The sequence below is a fragment of the Anarhichas minor genome, unplaced genomic scaffold (assembly GCF_050575085.1).
Source record: "Anarhichas minor isolate MPS153535 unplaced genomic scaffold, ASM5057508v1 ptg000016l, whole genome shotgun sequence".
NCBI lineage: Eukaryota > Metazoa > Chordata > Actinopteri > Perciformes > Anarhichadidae > Anarhichas > Anarhichas minor.
The window spans coordinates 1,604,528-1,624,856 of record NW_027466462.1 but is presented as its reverse complement, the minus strand read 5'-3'; positions in this window follow the sequence as shown (position 1 = coordinate 1,624,856).

Sequence of the window (20,329 nt, the reverse complement as noted above, 5' to 3'; positions counted from 1 at the left end):
ACCTGACGTGCTTATGTACATGGCCTTAATACAGATTTCATGACCACCACATGGAACCAAGACCAACCTTTTTCAGGTGGTCTCGGTTCGGTTGTTTGGTCCGCACCGGGGTTCGATTGAAAGCCTTCACACCAACCGAAATCAACTGTAATAACAGAATCAATGAACCTAAGTTATTATTAACCCACCGAACGGGTTAGGTGTGGAAGCACCACCAGAAGAGTCACACTTTTAAAGCTGTCCATTAATCATAAAGGTTGGCGGTTTAGCATCTTTTTGTCAATATGTCAAAGGGTCTCACAAAACCCTAAACCCACCCCTTCATCACAACTGTACTGCATTGATACGTGGATGCATTGATGGAAGGATACTGTAGGATTTTGGCTTCCGGCACTTGGAATGAAATCAGACGAGCCACTCAGACACTTCATTAACTTTAATGAGCTTGTGAAACACTAAGGGCTGCGTACTAAGCAAAGTGTTGGCACCAGGGCAGTTGGATGTGTTCAGAGTACCAGATCTAAATCTGTGCATCTTTGCGAACAAGTATTTTGCATGAAGAAGTGGAAACCGTTTGCTGATCAAAGTGTTGGAATTGGACATTCCTCAAAACTCTGGATTATAATGTCTTTAAATTGGACATGAAGGGTGTTTGATACCCTAACCCTAACCCTATTAAACATAATTCACGTACAGACTGAGCCAAGAAATAAGGTTGAAAGGTTTGCTCAGGTATTAGATCATGAAGAGTTTTGCTTCCGAGTTGTAAAATCATAAGTCATCAATGGATGATTGTGAAGCTGGTTACACCTACAAAAAGGGAGTTTGAGGTGTATTTTAGCAGTAGCATTATAGTAGCTCGCCAGTGTAATACTCGGTGTCAAATCCTTGATTGGTTGGTTTGAAGACGTGGGTCATAGCAGCAACCATATTGTGGGATTTTGGTCCTAAATGTCTGATGCTGTCAATTGTCAAAGCTGTAAATCAGCTGTCAGTGGACAATCTAAGAGCACAGTGTCACACATTTAACCACATTTCTCGCTTGATTGACAACTTTCATGTTGGGAAAGTCCAAAATCTTATTGTGTAAAGGGCCTCTAACTGAACCCTCACATTCTCACTGCAACCGCACCTTAAAAAAAGTGTTCTGAATGACAACTTAATTTTATTGTTTTAAAAAGGGATTTACAAAGCAAATTCAGTCATCGGAGCTCAAATTAACTGCAGTGCACCATAACACCCTTCGGCAGGAGCGGGAGACTCAGTCTGGAGGATTTTTAATACCTATATATTACTGTGTCACTAACACACACTCACACACACACCAACAGATGTCTACCGGCGTTGAAATGGAGCCGAGTGAGCCTGTGACTTCAACGCTGCATTTCGTCAACTGCAGATAAAAACTGCTCCGGGTGGTTTAGAACTGCTTCATAACAACGTATACGTGCGAGTGTGTTTACGTGCAAGCTGTTTTCATTCAGGCTTGTTTGGTGGGTGTTTGACTGGAGGGACTGCCGGCGGCGGGGGAGCTTTCTCAATTACAGTTGATTTTTTTTTTTTTTGCTCAGGTAAGCTTTGTGACAAGCCCGTTTATCAGCCGGAACATTACGTCCTCCGAAAGAAAAACACCTTAGATGTTGCCCGGAAAGCCTACAGCGACAAAACACACATCGATACGGTGAGACATTATCTTTATCGGGCCTGTTTTGGGGGAATCTGGGCTCGGAAGAAGAAAGAATAATGATGCAATCACACTTACAATTTTCTTCATTCGAAACCAAAATGAAAAGACCGAAAACGTCTTCAAACAACTGGATTTATTCAGGTTTCTCACCAAACTACATTTTACAAGATTACATTTGAACACATCATAAAAATGTCATAATTTACCTCCGCCAAATAGAGCCTGAACGCATCATAATGTAGCTGAACAGAACCTTAGTACGTTAGCTGTTAGCGGTGCTGCTAACGTTATCAGTGATCAGCGAATAGAAAGCATAAATGCGGATGTCCTCACCGCAAAAAGATGCCATTTTTAAAAGCTACCGTCAATAGCGGCCGCAATTTTTTTATTTAATACGATTTTTTTTAAATGGCAAAACTACGGCGTACACCTGACAAAGTGCGGATGACGTTCTTCTGTTTTGTTGCAGATAAAATAATTCAGTGTGTGTACTGTATGAAAATATGATTTGAATATGCAACAAAGTCCCAGGAAGAGCGTGACTGCATCTCTCGTAGCCATCAGTTTGCCGCCTCAATCAGCCTCTGCACCTGCTTCATTCAGCCTCTGCACCTGCTTCATTCAGCCTCTGCACCTGACTCTGATTAAAGAGCCACAGCGGGTCATTAAAGCAGCCGTTTGACCGAGAAAAATCTGTTTTCCAGTGTCACAGACCGTCTGCCTCCACGGACAATTATAAAGACACGCACTTGAGACACGCTCATGAAAGTAAATGAATATGGATATGCAGAGGGAACATTGTGCTAATGATTGTTTTCTTTGTCGATTTTTGACTGTTGTTTCTATTCGTCTTTTTGGATTAAGTGTTTAGATCAGCGATTCCTAACCTCAGGTTCATGGGCTCCCGAGAGGCCCCCGGATAAACTTGATGGGGTCACAATGTGATTGAAATGAGAAAACTTGGCTAGCTGTTTCCACCCATGTTTCCTGTCTTTATGCTAAGCTAAGCTAACTGGCTGCAGCTTCACATTCAGTGTGCAAACCAGAGAACGGTATCAATCTTCTTATCTAACTTGGAGCATATTTCCCAGAATGTTGTCGCTTTTCTTTCGATTGAAACCAACTGAAAGAAGAAGCGTCGTGATTTCTGAGCCAACACCTTCATGTCACAACATCTGTACTCCTGCCAAAGTGAGCTTCACTCTAAAAATACAACGCTGCGGGCGGCTTTGGAGCAAAATATCCACCAAATGTATTTTTATGTTAATGCGCATATGGGTAATTATGCTCACACACCTTTGTCTTTAAGCTTGTTTACACGCGGTGTTCGTATCGAGCCGGCGCTGCCTCTGACATTGAGGGATTGTCCCGTCTTCACATCTGTCAGGCCGAGCGGCTCTAAATTCATCATCAGGTTTCTGGGCCGTTGTTCCGCCGGAGCTTGGCACGCTCTCGGCTTTTTGGATAGGAGTGTCTGTTTTTGTTCCAAATAGAGAATTAGAGATCAGAGCGAGGCATTTCTGCACCTGTATCCCCTTCACGTCTCATCTCATCCCTCTCTCGCACAACCACTCACCCTCTCTCTCTATTTTTTTGCACGCACTGAATTAAAGCTGCTCCGGGGGAAGTTTTTTAATAAATGTATGCACCTGTTTTATCAAGACTGAATCACAAAACAGAGCTGTAATCTCTGAGAGCATCAGCATCCTGATTCAACACCTCAACATAAATCTCGATGTCAAGGAGAGACTGATCTCTGCAAACAAGAGGCGAGGGATCCAAACGTGAAGACGAAATTCAAACCGTCACTGAATGGAATCTGAACTCGGAATGTTTTTTGTTTTTTTTTCGTTTCCTTTGATGGAAACCATTACCGACAGGTCGGGCTGGTGAATACGAGCTCGCTGCGTGTCGTCACACGACATGACACGATTTTAAATGGTTGGTTTACGCCTTACACCAGATTTTGCACATTGCAGAGTTGATTTTTGAGCCGCACTTCTCATTTTACAGACATAAAAAAACTCATCAGCGGTGGAAAAAAGTGACATTCACATCAACATATGTGACTTATTCCGACTGCACAGTGACAATCTTTAGAGAAAGTAGCATTTACAACGTCAACTTCGGGGAAATGTTTTCACTATAAAAGAAATAAGGAACATTTCAAACACTTCTGTATCACACCGTATGAACACTGTGTGAGTATCAGAATGAGCTCATGTGACTGCAGCTACACTGAAATCCACCATTAGGAGCTATTGGTGTTCGAATTTGGGTGAAAGCTCGACTAAAATACTGTCAGAAAAACGAATTTCCAGCTGCAACACCAGCTAGAAAACAATGGAGGCAGAATATCACCAGCCTCCTCACCGACTGTCACTAGAAGTTTGTGTCTTTGAGCAGGACTCCTCACCTCCAGCTGCTCAGCGGGCTTCGTACAGAAGCTGGCAGGTGTGAATGAGTCCAGCAGCGTAAGCGAGAAGCAGATTGTCACCGACACTGCAGCGTGCTTACTCAGCAAAAAACTCTCCTCCCGAAAGAGTAAAGTGAGCCGTGACGGGAAAATGTGACAAATTGGGGGGAAAACAAAATCCCACATGCACCCAAACAAACCTGCTTGTTTGGTTCAAACAAACTGCCGACTCATCATAGATGTTAGTGGGTGTGTTTCATTCATTTTGCATTACTGTCTCTCACACACACACACACACACACACACACACACACACACACACACACCTCTGTGTAGGAACAGTTGTTTTTCGGATTCAGTATAAATATAACGCATTAAATCACCCCTGGAATCGTTACGATTTTCCACCACACAGCATTTGCAACATTTGCATTTCTTCAAAAATCAGATGTCCATTACGTACGTAGAGAGAAGTAACTGATGTCATTTAATTTGTAGTTACTGCACCTTACTCACCGTAGAACCTGTATCACATCATGGCTGTGCATGTGAATGTAGTAATGTTGTTAACAACTTCAAATAAATGAGCTGCAATTTTGCGTTGTAGAAGTTTCAAGCCAGTGAGTCACAACAGGGTGCATTTGTGCTCCATTATGTCCATGAATTTAAACATGAATCTTGCAATTGTTGTGTTTACAAACACAGAACTTTGCAGATTACATATCATGCCTCTCATATTGACAATAAAGTAAACTTGTGTGTTAATGCCGCAGCCACAGACGTCCTGAATATTCAGCGTAGCGCTGTGAGAAGGGAACCGAACAGACCAGCAGACAGCAGCATTCCCTCTGGGCCTGCTCCACCGGCGGCGGATAAGAAGCTTATTTCCAATGCGTAAAGTTGTTTTTTTGACACACAAATGAGATTAATTTCATCACGGTGCGGGCGGAGGAGCATTGTAGCTCGGAGAATCCGAGCTTTTTCAATATCCTCGGAAAATCACCCGAGGAAACCGAGTCCCCGTATTCAGTCCGCTGCGTGTTTCTTGTTTCAGACGGTTGCGCTGAAGCCCAAAGAGACTCTTCTTCTTTGTGAATATGTTTCACACTTGTTGACTGCACCTCAGTACTGAACTTGAAGAAAAGATTCAAGGTACTTACACTTTACTTTGAGTACTTCCATTGTATACTACTTTATACTTCTATTCCTCTTCATCTGAAAGGCAAATATTGTACTTTTTACTTCACTTCTTTGTCTGACAGCTTTTCACCCCCGTCCTGTTCAGGTGAAACCACGTATATTTAGAGATGTGTGGCTCTCACAGGACAGCGACACAAACATGATGATCGTGTATAGAATATGATGCATTAATGTCGATTAAAGTAGCCAATGAATATGATATTATTATATGTAATATATGATATAAAGGATTTAATATACTGTACACATTAATGCAGCAGTGATCCAGAAACATTATGTAACTGTAAAACACGGACAGGGAACACAAACAGAGTATTATCAGTAAATGGGTTTATGAATTAATAATAACTTAAGGGTGTTGCCAAGACGTTATTTTCACAGCGGTGCTTAGATTGGTCCGTGTGTAATAAGAGTGTGCTAAAGATATAAGACAACATTCATTCAGTGTGTAGGAAACACTACAAAGTGCTCGTGAACAAGTTGAAACAAGCTTTGTAACAATTGTAATCGTGAGAAAGTACCGGGAACAAAATGTCATTACTTTCAGCCAGTAAGTGATAAGCCTATCTGATGCTACTTGTGTGTGTGTGTGTGTGTGTGTGTGTCCAGCTCAGAGTGTAAAAAGGAAGCAATTTGCACTTTCTTTTTCCTTCTATCCTGCTAAGTGTCTTTTTGGCACCATAACAGCTAATCACTTTATAATTTCCTGACTCTCTTACTCAAATACTAACGCCGTCCTTATTCATTCCCTCTTTTTTTCTCACCAGATTAATTCCCTTGGTGTAGTGAGAAGAGGAATCATAGTTTTAATACCACCGCAATCCTAAAATCCTCCAGTTTAATCCCCAACATGTGGTGTGGAGACTGTAAAATAAACACCTGATGGAGGGAGACTCAGTCATGAAACTTGGATTAGACACCGACCCTCCGGGACGGGACTGAAAGGCTGAATTAATATGTAATAATGTTTGTCTGTGTGTGTTTGATATAAATTAATGACTGAACCTTTTTTTGGGAATTACAATTTGACAATGAGTCAGTAATTCTTAATAAGCTGAGAAGCAGCCCCAGGTCCTTCCTGTTCGTGCATAATTCATCATTTCTGTTTCCAAAACAACAGAAACAGTAAAAACAAACAAGCATTTATTTCTTTATGTAATAAAACACATTTTAAATAGTGTGTGTGTGTGTGTGTGTGTGTGTGTGTGTGTACACACCGCTTGCCAAACACAGGTCTCATGAAGGAATTGCTCGTCAGTGGGTTTGTTGAATTAATACTTTATATGTTAGTTCATCAATAACACTGTTTAGCTCAGCGTGCAGTTGTGGGAGTGAACTACTTTACGGTTTGAACTGTTGGAGAACCTCAATCCTCTGTGCAGCCCTGCAGTATATCAGTATTAATATACGAGTTATTCCTCAAGGGCTGAGGTTCTACACAGAACCATTTGCTTCTGAAGAACCCTTCTTTGAATAAAGTGCTTTTCTAGGTGTACGGGTCCCATCATGACCTTTTCATCTAAAGAACCCTTTTTGGAAGAAAGTTCTTGAAGGATTGTAGAAACTGTTACTGTGAACCATGACTGCTGTTGGTTGTGCTGCACCACACCAGGCCCTTTAGGCTTCTAGACAAAACCCTTGGAATATAAAAGGGTTATTTGTAGAACCCACATGTTTGGTTCTCGATGAAACCCTTACAATGTGAAGGGCTTTCAACCCCAACTCCTTTCTCCAAAACGTTGCTCTGTGCTCCATAAGATAAAGTTATGGGTATGATTGTATATAGCTTAAAGGTAGGCTGTGTGACATCCTTAGGCTCACCTTTGGCATCTGGGTAAATCCCATAATATCTCTACATACCAATAATACACTTTTATTCGACACAAAGACTAAATCATCGATGCTGACATTTCCCTGACGTGCACGACTTCCGCCGCGAAGTAATCACGAGTGGACAATATGAAAATAGAAACATTCGCCCGATCCGAATGGAAACATGTTTGTTTGTATTTTTCTGTCGTTGCAGTTTTTGTAGATTTGCCATAAATGAACCTTGACCTTTCACAAAGTGTAGAAAAGTCACCGTCTGTAAAATCCATTGATTTTGAGTTGCCTCCGTCTGGACTCAGACGTTTGTTTGTGTCCCGTCTGGACTAGAAAGGGTAGAACAGATTAGGATGCACGATGGTGTTTGAGCGTCCAACACGAGAATGAACGATGGCAGGAAAATGATTGGACATTACTGGTGTTTTGTTCTCATTTGCACACACACACACACACACACACACACACACACACACACACACACACACACACACACACACACACACACACACACACACACACACACACACACACACACACACACACACACACACACACACACACACACACACACACACACACACACACACACACACACACACACACACACACACACAATTGGTTAGCAATGAAAATGTCACATTTATTTTGCCTCCTTTAGTTATAAAACACATTTTTTTGGAGTAACAAAACATTTGGGAGACTGTGGGTTGATGAATGACGCTCCTAATACGCAGAGAAGTGAGACCAGTCAGAAGAGCGTAAACTTTGCCACTTGCTGATTGGAGTTGCCCACAAAGTCAGAAAGCATCGATACTTCGAACAAACAAAAACACATATTTATCATAAGTAATAAGTTAAGAGCAAGAGAAGATACAAAGAAGAATTTAGGATGCAACAAGTTGACCGGTTACTCGTAATTGGATCTAATCGTGAGGCCAGTGAAGATCCCCAGACATAAACAGATAGACTAGAGATCATCTCCAATCTTTGAGGAATTATTATGTTCAGAATAAAAAGCCTGAACGGAGCAATAGCACATTCCAGGAAGTGCTCGGATCAGATGTCACCAGTTTAATAAGTCACAGCGAGATAAGCGTGGCGAAGAAAAGGAAAATGTTTGGACCCCAAAAGCAAATTGTCTCTTTGAAAAAAGAGCTAAAGCAAAATCTACCGTGTCCTACAGTCATACAGTCATACAGAGCCCAAAGATCATTCTCCAATTAAAAAGGTGATTTGGTACGATCAAACACACTCAGCTGGTATCACACACACTCTGTGGGACTATGAGGAGATAGAGGCGTCCTGTGGTGAAGAAAATAAGAGATGTGCAGAGCTCGGCGTCGGCCTGCTGTCGCATCACCGCGCACGACTGCGTCACGCTTACTTTGACATTATTACACGTCAGCAGGAGATCTGATTCACCGCTTCACGTGAATCAGTCAAGATGATTACGTTTGTAGCTCAGCAGCTCATTAGGTGACGAGCCTTTTCCACAAAGTATTCTTCGTGTCCTTTGGCCTTTCAATAAAGAATGAAGTTTAACAAATACTATTAATAAAATGTGAAAAGAGAGAAAAATGTGAGTCCGGCCCTTACCGAGGAGAAGTGTCTCTCCAGCCTGTCAAACAATCACCACGGACACATCCCGAGAGTGTGTGTGTGTGTGTGTGTGTGTGCGTGTGTGTGGATGAGTCAGTTGATGTCCAGCTCAAAGAAAAAGAGGTTCAATGGAGAGAAAATCACAGTCCTGAGACGCCATTTCCCTCCAAAACGATGTTTCTGGGTTTTATTCTCGAGGTCTTTTCAGTCCTCGTGAAATCTACCCGGCGACGGAGATAGAAAGAGACAGACTCATCGGCAGAGACGTCGGTAATTATTCTCAGAGTTCACAACCATTTTCACTTTCGTTCAACATCTTTATCATGGTTCAACACAGCAGGAACATCCGGCCAATCAGACACCAGCGTCTGCCTTCTGGTCACCGAATGACCAGATATGATGTGAGAGAGAGGGAGGGAGGGAGGGAGGGAGGGAGGGATGAGGTGGATTAATGTTTCACTACATGTGCAGTGATTTCCCATTAGTTAAAGCTGCATCGTGGATAATACCATAATTGCTCAGTGATTCATAACGTTTCATAAGAGCTTCTGTGCAGCTGGGCGATAATCGATTTTTTCAATTAACTTTAAGTCACGATTTAGTACGAGGGTCATAAATTTAAATACATTTTTGCCGTAATTACGGTACGGAGCTGCACCGTAAAAAGTTAAAATTTGTTTCCTAAAAGAAAAGTTTCTAAGGGGAAAAAAAAAACAGACATTGAACATCGGATGTGATGTGAAAACATTGGAGATGTATTTATTATTTATAACGAGAAATGGCTCGAAATGACATTTAAAAAGGAGTTTGCTTTGTGTGGAATTTCTCATAGAAATAAAACTACTTGACACAGTTAAACAACTTCAACTGTCAACACAATTGTAAATGTATGTTTGTCGGGTGAAACTTTATGGTCTACTTAAGTGATGTTTCCACTGCCTCGGGGTTAAAACAGAAGCGTGACAGAATAAATACATTAACACTGATTTCATGTCGTGTAGAGTCTCATAATCAGTTACAATGGTGACCCAAAATAATCCAGAGGCTGCATCTCGTCTGTCCGTGCTTCTTTAACTGTTTACATGAACATGATCCGACCAGCGCCAATAGGAATGAAGAGATAACCTCACAATGTGCAGAGATTACCATCCGTTCCCACCTCCTTCACTCTCATTACGTACTGTATGACCCCCGGGGGTCGCAGATAATTGATACATGTAGCACTAGCCTGCATTGATAATTGGCACTAATGTAATTAGTCTGAGGAGTCACACTAGCACGCAACCGCACGCTCAAGGTGCTAATGAGGTAGAATCTGGTGTGAACTGGAACGGTGACATAACCACACACACACACACACACACACACACACACACACACACACACACACACACACACACACACACACACACACACACACACACACACACACACACACACACACACACACACACACACACACACACACACACACACACACACACACACACAGTCCATGAGCATGCCAGCAGCCATAATTGAGTATGAAGTGTCCTCCCTCTCATTTTCTGTTTTCTCGTGTTTCTCGCTCTCAAGCATTCTGGTCATTTATTCATAATAACTGATAGAGATGAACGATCCATGTGGACAAAAAATGAGGGATCTTGCGGCAACAGAGGAAACAGAACATCACAGAGGAAAATAAAACATAAATGTAAGAATGCAACATTAACCGTTTGCTGCGGCCGATAGCTTGTTGGCTTTAGCGATGATGTAACACGAGTCCTGTGTGTGTGACGCGTCAGTCCCCGACACCAGGTGGCAAAAACATGAATAAATAACTCATATGTAATATGAATAATGAACATTGAAGGTTATTTTTGTGGTAATTACGTTAAAACTTGTCGTAGAGACGCTGCATACGTCTCTGGTAGCGACCTGTCAATCACCGTGTAGCCCCGCCCTAAAGCATCCCCTGCTTTATGGTCTGTTTGACTCTAAATGGACCATAATGTACTAAATGAACATCATGCTGTATTGAAGAAGACTTGAAACTAGAGATTGAGACCAGAAACTCATGTTTACAATGTTTACTGAGGTAATAAATCAAGAGAGAAGTAGAGTCATTTTCTCATAGACTTCTATACAACCAGAGGAGTCGCCCCCTGGTGGACACTAGAGAGAATGCAGCTTTAAAGTACTTCTACGTTGGCTGCACTTTCAGACCAGCAGGTTGCCGTCTGCTCCAAATGAACAAATACTTCACAGTAACATAACAATGCTGTTAAATGATCAGTGTACACAACTGCATTTGTTGCTCTGGTTTTTAAACATGACTCATGAACCGACGTTGCTTTTCAGCACCAATCGATCGGGCTGCATCCACTATGATGTTGGCTGAATGTCAATGGAGCGTTTCTTCTCCTCTCTGGAGCTCTTCCTCCCAGCGCCTTTCTTCATCGGGCAGAGATTCTCAGTTCAAAGAGCTCAGAGCAGCCGCACAAGAGAGACGGCGCTTTGTCTCTAGGCAGCCATTCGCCGATATATAATCGCCCAACCCGAGGTGGTAAATATTATACCAATAAATATTCCATTAGTTTACCTGCTCGCTGAAGCTCTTTGACTTTTATTTTGTTCTTTTTTTTGTGTCTTTTACAGAGATGTGATGAGAGAACATTGCTACATTGCTACGTCTTTAACAAAAGCAACGAATAACTAAAGTAGCTCTTTAAAGTTTATTTTTAAATGTTTTTAGTGACTATTAGCTAAAGCTGTCAAATAATTGTTGTGTCTCAATTTTTCCCTCTGTTACTTTAGAGGAGTAGGCGAAGAAAGTGGCATTAAAAGACAAATGTGTGCTTAAGTACAGTACTTCAGTAAATGTAGTTACATTCCATCACTGTGTGTACATTTCACCACGGGACGCCTCCACCTCCTAACCCGACAACCAGAGCACGCACACACACACACACACACACACACACACACACACACACACACACACACACACACACACACACACACACACACACACACACACACACACACACACACACACACACACACACACACACACACACACACACACACACACAGATCTCCAGGCTATTTGGTGTAAGCACCGCTTTGTCTTCAGCCATATTTCTATTAAAATGCATGTCTTGTCTGCAGATGATTACAATCTTTGTCACCATGTACAGAAAATTGAGTGTCCTGTGAAATGTGTGTGTGTGTGTGTGTGTGTGTGTGTGTGTGTGTGAGTGAGTTAGGGGAGAATAGACTCAGACAATTGGAATGGCTTGCTTATCTGTTTGGAGCCTTGGGGGTGTGTGTGTGTGTGTGTGTGTGTGTGTGTGTGTGTGTGTGTGTGTGTGTGTGTGTGTGTGTGTGTGTGTGTGAGAGAGAGAGGGAGGGACACGTCGAAGCTTTCGGAGGCTTTGCAGCATGACAGTGACTTCTAATCTCTTTTGTCTCTGTCTGTGCATTTCTTGTGAAGTGTCACTGTGGCCTGTTAGTCTGTGTGTGTGTGTGTGTGTGTGTGTGTGTGTGTGTGTGTGTGTGTGTGTGTGTGTGTGTGTGTGTGTGTGTGTGTGTGTGTGTGTGTGTGTGCGTGAAAGTTGAATAAATGATGAGCGCAACTAACAATCAATTTATCAATTCAGTCACAAAACTGTCAAAATGGCCATTTTAACGTCCCAGAGAACGACAACTTGGCTTCAATTCGTTTGCTTTGGAAACATACTCTAACATTGCAGCTCAAAGAGTTGTTTTTAATGGCAGTGACTCGTGCAACAAGTTACCGTTGAAAGTAACGTCACCCAACACTGGTTGAGACCGTTTTAACTCGTCAATGATGCAAATTCAAGAGCAGCAGAAGCCGAAGTCATTTGGAAAAAGTGGCGCATATTCACACGCGATTCAGTAAGTCAACGGATTGTGCTCCACAATTTTGAGCTCCCATTGTCGGCCCATGAAATGTAATTTAAACTACACTCATGTTGTGCGTATTGTTGTTCGGTGTATGGTTGTTTGGACGGATGCTGTTGCCAAAAAGGAGTTTTAACTTCCTTAAAAAACAATTTTTAAACGGTGGATGAAATATTTGAGGATTCTCCCAGTAGAGGAACGTGTGTGACCTTTGGTGGGAGACGGAATTTGACATTAAGAGTCATATTTCCTCTATTTTGATAAGAGAAATTCAAGATTGCAGATGGTTGCCACTTCAAAAGCAGAACAGCAGCAAAAGGTGACTCATAACTGTGAGTAGGCACTGTGGGGGGAGGGGTCCCAAAACTCCAAAAGGTGGACGCCTTATTTTGGAGTTCAAACTTTTTCCACTCAGGTTATGTGGCTAAAGATAAAGCACCGTATCCTCCTGGATCATTTTAAGATTAAAAAGTGCAAAGAGAGAGCAGGGAAGACGGAGAGTTGGGGGACCAATCGAGACAATGGAGGAAAGAGGGAAGACAATGGGGCTGTTTGTGAAAACAGGTGAGTCATGGAAAGAATAGAGAGGTTTTGTTATCAAGACTGAGGTTATTGTTCAAATAAATCTCATGAGATATAACAGCTGCATGATGAGAGAATATATTACAGAACTAAATAGTAATAAATAAGATCAGCTTATATAGATGGAAGATAATAAAAGTATGTTCATGCAGTTCTACTTGCAGTATATTTTGTTCTAACTTTGTCATTTTCACCCGATAAAGCCGGAGTCTGGCAGTCGCACCCCGAACCAAATCTGCTCGCCGGCCAGAGTCTACAGAGTAACCAGCGAGTAATTTGGGTCCACACCCAAGTGACACACACATTTCACGACAACCCACAGACGACTCACTCTCACTTCACACGCTTTGGTTGGTTATTGTAAAGTGGGTCAAGCGTCTGAGCTGAGGAACAATGTGCAGTTTGTGTGCCGGCTCCAGACCGGGATGCGGTGCTGAAGGCGACTGCACTGGGGTCTTTTGTAGAAATCCTCCCAGACATAAGCTTCAGGTGACTTCCCTCATTATACCAGATGTGTAACTGGTTGTGACTGGACTTCCTCCGCTCGTTGAATGACCTTCCATGCAGCAGTCTGTGATTATAGCGGCGTCTCTCGCTCTGTTTCTACCCCATCATTTGAGGGAGAAGCTCTCTCCTGTGAGTCATATCCCCTCTTCCATAACCGTCCTCTAGGACTTGCTCTAATCAGCTCTTATCATGAAAGAGAGACAATCCTCTACCGCACATATGTCTTGTCCTGCCACTGGTCTTTGTCACGATCACTCAAGGGTCAAAGCAATGAAGTCAGGTCAATAAGGCTCTCTGACCCGTCCACATCTCACCATTGGTTGCTTGTAGCGGTGGAGGAATTGAATTCTACCGTTTCCTTTAATTGCAAGTTAAATGTCAACTATCTGAAATGCTCGACTAGCAGGGCTGCTGACAGTTTGCCCCAGTCCTGAAACAACAACAACAGAGTGCTGCTGGATTGACGCATGTCTGATAGGAAGATAGCATCGCGTCGGTACCCTCGACAAAAAGCTTTCTTCATTGGATTTGGGATTATTTCTGAACACAACCTCTGTGGCGAACACAAGTTTATGATACCTGCACATTAAGAATGCGTGGGTGTGACCGTGGGAGTGTCATTTCACAATGATTCTATTTGTAAAACTAATTAGAGGTTAGATAATCGGTTCACTGTATCATCCCGTGAAAGGAGGCGATTGGCTTCAGGCCACTGGAAAGGCTGCCAAATCAATTTGAGTGACATCAAGGAGCAGACAACGTAAATTAAATAGTTTGTTGTGACTTTTGTTTCCTGGTTTCCTCCTTTGAGCTCCATGGCTGGTGACTCCCTGTGCCTTAAACCTGCATTCTCTCTAGTGGCCACCAGGGGGCGACTCCTCTGGTTGTATAGAAGTCTATGAGAAAATGACTCTACTTCTCTCTTGATTTATTACCTCAGTAAACATTGTAAACATGAGTTTATGGTCTCAATCTCCAGTTTCAAGTCTTCTTCAATACAGCATGATGTTCATTTAGTACATTAGTCAAACAGACCATGAAGCAGGGGATGCTTTAGGGCGGGGCTACACGGTGATTGACAGGTCTCTACTGCTGTGTTGACCGTGTGGAGATGGCCAGAAAAACAAGATGGCAGCAGTCAAAATGGCGAACCCAAGGCTTGAAATCGACAGTCCACAAACCAATGGGTGACGTCCCGGTGACCACATCCACTTCCCACTTGGGTTGAGTTTGTCCGAATCCTGGTCTGTGTGCACACACACACACACACACACACACACACACACACACACACACACTTCCTCCACGTCTCTCAGCTACAGAGAAAAATCTGCCGCTGTGTGTCTGAAGGCTGGAGGACGAATATTAACAACGGCCCTGACTCTCTATGCACGGTGCAAACAGCAGAGCATGACTCATCCAGATGGAGCTCACAGTGGCGAGTGGAGCAAAACTCTCCTTAACATCTTCACTTATTTGGGGTGATAACAGAGACGAGCAGACGTCACGCACACCCTTCCTGCTCCCTTCGATTATTCTCTCTCAGCCATGGCAACGCTTCTCAAAGCCACCACATTCCCCCCGGCCCATGATCCTCTTTGATTGTTGCCGATCCCGGGTCTAAACCGAACACCGATCCATTCGTCTCCGATTCCCCCGTCAGCCGTCCGCGCCGCTCTCCTTTTAAAGTTTACCATTCCGGTCCAGGTTTCATCAAACTAATCGGGTCAGCGGGTTCTGCTCCCCTCACTTCCTGGTCGCCCGGGCTGTCCCAGTTGGTGAAACGGAGCGGAAGTGGCCGAGTCAAGGGGGGGGAAGGTTGAGGGTAATTGATCCATCGGGATGTGGGACACTCCAACATGGAGGTTTCCAAACTACCTGAGCTGTGAGAAACTGTTTTCAAGGTGACGCATTTGTTTCAATTATTTCCATTTCATCAGGGAAGTGGGTTGTTTGTCTCTTTCTCCTTCACTGACTTTTGGAAGAGAGAGAGGCAGAGCGAGAGAGAGAGAGCGAGAGAGAGAGAGAGAAGACGCCCTTGCACAGTCTCAGCTTTAAGTGTAAACCAATTAGTTCCGCAAGAGTTGGTGACGGCCCAAATATCATTGGCTGTTTATACCACGGTTGTAAATCAATTATTCAATCGGGTCATATTTTATCGGTGGCACTAAGTTCTCCGCTCTGGCGGGATCACGGGCAGATTGAGACGAAGATGGCGCATGAACGGACTCAGGAGAACACACGGACAAATGTGCTCAAATATTTTGACAGCCTGTGTTTTTTGGGTCGTTTTTCCTCCTCGTTCTGGTACATTGTGAACCGTGAAGTGTCGTCTCCAGAATGTTAAGTTATCCGAACTTATATTTCTATAGTTGAACCCACTAGTTAGATGTATTATTTTAAAAGGTTTTCCGTCTCATTAGTCACGCGTTGTGGGCGTGTCTTTGTTTGCCGCGTCATCACCATTCATATCTATATAATAAACGTGTTTATTTAGCCTCTTGATTCTGGTCTCAGCGTGCACCACATAGATGCATTATCCTTTAAATGGACACATTTTAGGGAAAACATTTCTGCTTTTTATTATCGCAGAAAAAAACAAGTTTATGATGTCATTTCCTCCAACATGGTACAGCCCTAATGTGCGTCCCCTATCGGATGCTTCCTCTCAGAAACCCCGATGTGTTGGTGAAAACCTTTTGATTTAAATAAAACAATTTGAGTGTTTTCCCATCAGCGCCTCAGATGAACCTGAGAGGCAGACACACTGATACACAGAGAAACGTTTGCACACACACACGCTATTTTCTTCCCACCTGGCATTGCCGTGTAACAGATGGGTGACATCCATGAGTGCCAGGCTAAAAGACGACAGCCAATATCCCGCCGTGTGCACACACGCTAACAAATCCGTTCACTTTGCTCCGCGCTCGTTCCCTGTGACATCCACTCACTCGCCATGAGTGCGATTCGCCAGCTGTCAAATTTTACTATTTCATGCACTTCGCCGGGGATTGGAGTGTTTTTTTTTCTGGTGTGTGTGTGTGTTTGTGTGAGCTCGTGTGTCCACAAAAGCTCACACAAACAGACGCACACAGGAAGCACACGATTGTGCATTTGCAGGATATTTAATTATGTTTGTTAATTCTGTTTCTAGGAGGAGAAAGCCATTAAAAGTAATGGAAGAGTCGTGCCGACACACAAGTGCTGAATGTAAAAAGGCTTTTGTTGCATAACAAACAGCCTGGGGGAGTGAAGATAGTGAGATATCCTGAGGAGGAACAGACATTATACGTCTTCATTTGGTGTTTTTGTCCTTCGCTGATTAAAATAATATTTAGTCTCTCTTTCATACTTGTCATTTTAAATTCCTTAATTTCAGGCAAATGAAATGAGCAAGTTATAGAAGTTTAGTGTCTTCATTTCTTATTTCTATTCATTCGATTTTTCTTTTATTTATCTCATCGTAGCCCGAGACTCTCTTGAACCAGAGGTCACATTGGTTTTACTTATTTATCCATTTATTGATCAATTATGAAACACATTGTCTTCAAAATGACCTGCAAGCCCGACCTTATATTACTACTACTGCAATAATAACAATGAATTATGAGGAAGACGTTGTACTCGTTGACCAGCTTGGATTAAAGGAGTTGCTGGCTTTGTTACCTCAAACACACGTGAAGAAGAAAACATTGAAACGTTACATGTTCGTGCTCATCATGAAGCAGAAAGCGATGCAGTCATGACAGCTTTGTAATTACGCGGCAGGTGTTTCCTCTCCGTTGGTGTCAGTTCAGGTGAAATATTCTGTTGAGTCACAGCATTATTCCAACTCCCAACAGTGAAAGAACCACAGCCGTTTGATTCACTGCGGCTGTAAAAAGAACAACCTGAACTTCTAATCATTGTAAGCGTTGTTTGGTTATTGACGGCTGTATCTGCAAAAAAGACAATCGCAGCCGAGGAATGCAAAACTGTAACTCTCCCCTGCAGCCTTCAGAGGTAATTATGATTCTTTCATTGTTTAAGCAAAACACCGTTTCTCCCTGCTGCTTCATTCTGCTTCCTCTAATGATTTCACCGTTCTTCACTTGTTCTGCCGCACAGTGCTTTGATGAAGAAGTCTAGTACTCTATTTTTATCATTTACACGCGTCTTTGATTCTCCAAGTTTGCTCTTTTGATGAACATCCCTTGCGTCTAAAATCCTGAAGGCCCAAAACCTCAATGTGCACAAACACACAAAAACGATCATCATCAATAAGTCGTGAATGTAATGAAGCTCACAGGTTTACAGGAACCAAAGCAAGTAGCTTGTTTTGTCCAACAAAACACCCAAAATCCAAAGGTTTGTTTCATTTACAATCATGTATGTCCTTGTATGAAAGACCATGACACGGCAGGATTTTAAATGGCAACATTTTGCAGCGAAATTGATTCATTCAAAGTGTGAATGTTCAACTTCGACACCAATTCGCGCCATTGACTGAAATAGAAAACCGTCTTTGACTGGGCTGAACTATGAGGGGACGGAGAGACGGACCGTCCCACACACACACACACACACACACACACACACACACACACACACACACACACACACACACACACACACACACACACACACACACACACACACACACACACACACACACACACACACACACACACACACACACACACACACACACACACACACAGCTTGCAAACAGCGCTGTACTCTCACAGGTTGACTTACGAGGTCAGGAGAGGACCCGTCTGGCAGGTGGTCGGGATGCATGTGGGTGTTTGAATAAGTTTGCATAATGTCTGAAGGAGTACGACGAGTTTTTTTTCTGTGCCGCACAGGTGTGTGTGTGTGTGTGTGTGTGTGTGTGTGTGTGTGTGTGTGTGTGAGAGGTTTTCGGTGTGTGTTATTTAAAGAAAGGGATTAGGACCAACAGGACTCAACACCTGATTAATGCAGAGAGATGGATTGAAAAGTGGATTTGAGCCAATGGATATTAACTAACACACACACACACACACTCTCTATTAAACACAAAAATAACACCCTTAAGCAACACACATAAATACACACAGAGAAGCTCCTGTGAAGAGAAACCGTCTCTGATGTCTGTCTGTCTGTATTGACATTTGACAGACAAAAAGGGGAGATGCTGACTGACAAATGAGACAAAAAAAACACAGAGGGAGAAAGTAAGAGAACAATAAAACGTGCACACACACACACACACACACACAAAATACAACAACAGGAAGTCAGCAACAAAGAGCTCCGAGGAGACGGGAATAAGTTTGCATTCATAAAATCTTCCGCACCGGAGGAAGTTTTCTAAAGACTGCTCGACGTCATGAAGTTGGCTCCGGATCCTCGGTCCCCTCTCCCACAGAGAGCGTCGTCAAGTCACGTCAAATCAAAGAGAACGTCGGTGACAAAAAATAAACACAGCGGCATGAGGGAAAAAAATGAATAACTGCAGTGTGGAGAAGGCTGGAACTGCTGCTACCAAAGAGTGTGAACAGAGAAAGGTGATACATCTGTATTTCAAGAGAGGAATCCATCCAATTGTATCTTTTTTTCCTTTTGGTTTCAGTGGTTAGTGATTTATTATATGCTGAAATGGCACCCTTATGCCAGCCAATCATAATTAAGCAAGAGGCGGGTTCAGCTATTAACCATTAACTTCTTAGCTAGTTAGCTGTTTGGCTGTGAGAGAGCTATATAGAGTATGTGAAGAAGGAAGGGAGAACCAGGCGGCAACCTCTGGTTCTGCAGAGTGAAGCCGATGTGGGAGTGTCTTCTACTTGCATTCTCTCTAGTGTCCACCAGGGGGCGGCGACTCTGGTTGTATAGAAGTCTATGAGAAAATAAAGCAGGGGATGCTTTGTGTGGATTTTGTGTCAGCTCCAGCCTATTACGCCTACCACTCTTCCATTACATAACTTATTTGGCTCGTGAAGTCATTAGAAGTCATTATATCTTCACCACACTCATGCCAGCGATGCTATTTTTTTAAACATTCAACTCTCAAAAGAGACGATAGAAATAGCGAGACAGCAGGAGAGAGAAGCAAAGGATGAGAGAAAGAGTTTCCATCGACTCCCCTGTGTGGGTCGTCTGTTCAGCAACACACAGGCAGAACGGTCTTTAAAAAGATGATATTAAACATTATTAATTAAACATAGAAAAACAGTAGAATGTGGATGCACTCCCATGTGTCTTTGGGAGGCTGCCATCCAAATGCTCGCCTGCTGCTGAATCTAAATTTGATCACACCGACTCTCACTGGGAGTCTCAGAGCTGCAGAGACAGAAAGGACCAGCGATGGCAAGGCAACATAGTTTTGATATTATATCGATATTGTGATATGAGACTAGACATCTTTTGGATATCTTTATTAAAAGGTATAAGACTTGTCATTTTTCTCACTTTAAACGCTGATGTCATTTTCTAAACTAACCCAGTTAGTCATTAAATCCACTTTACTGGTGATTATTTATCAGATCTCATGGAAAAATGTGTTGAAAGCACCAACAGTCAGCCCTACAGTATCATCGTGTGTGTGTGTGTGTGTGTGTGTGTGTGTGTGTGTGTGTGTG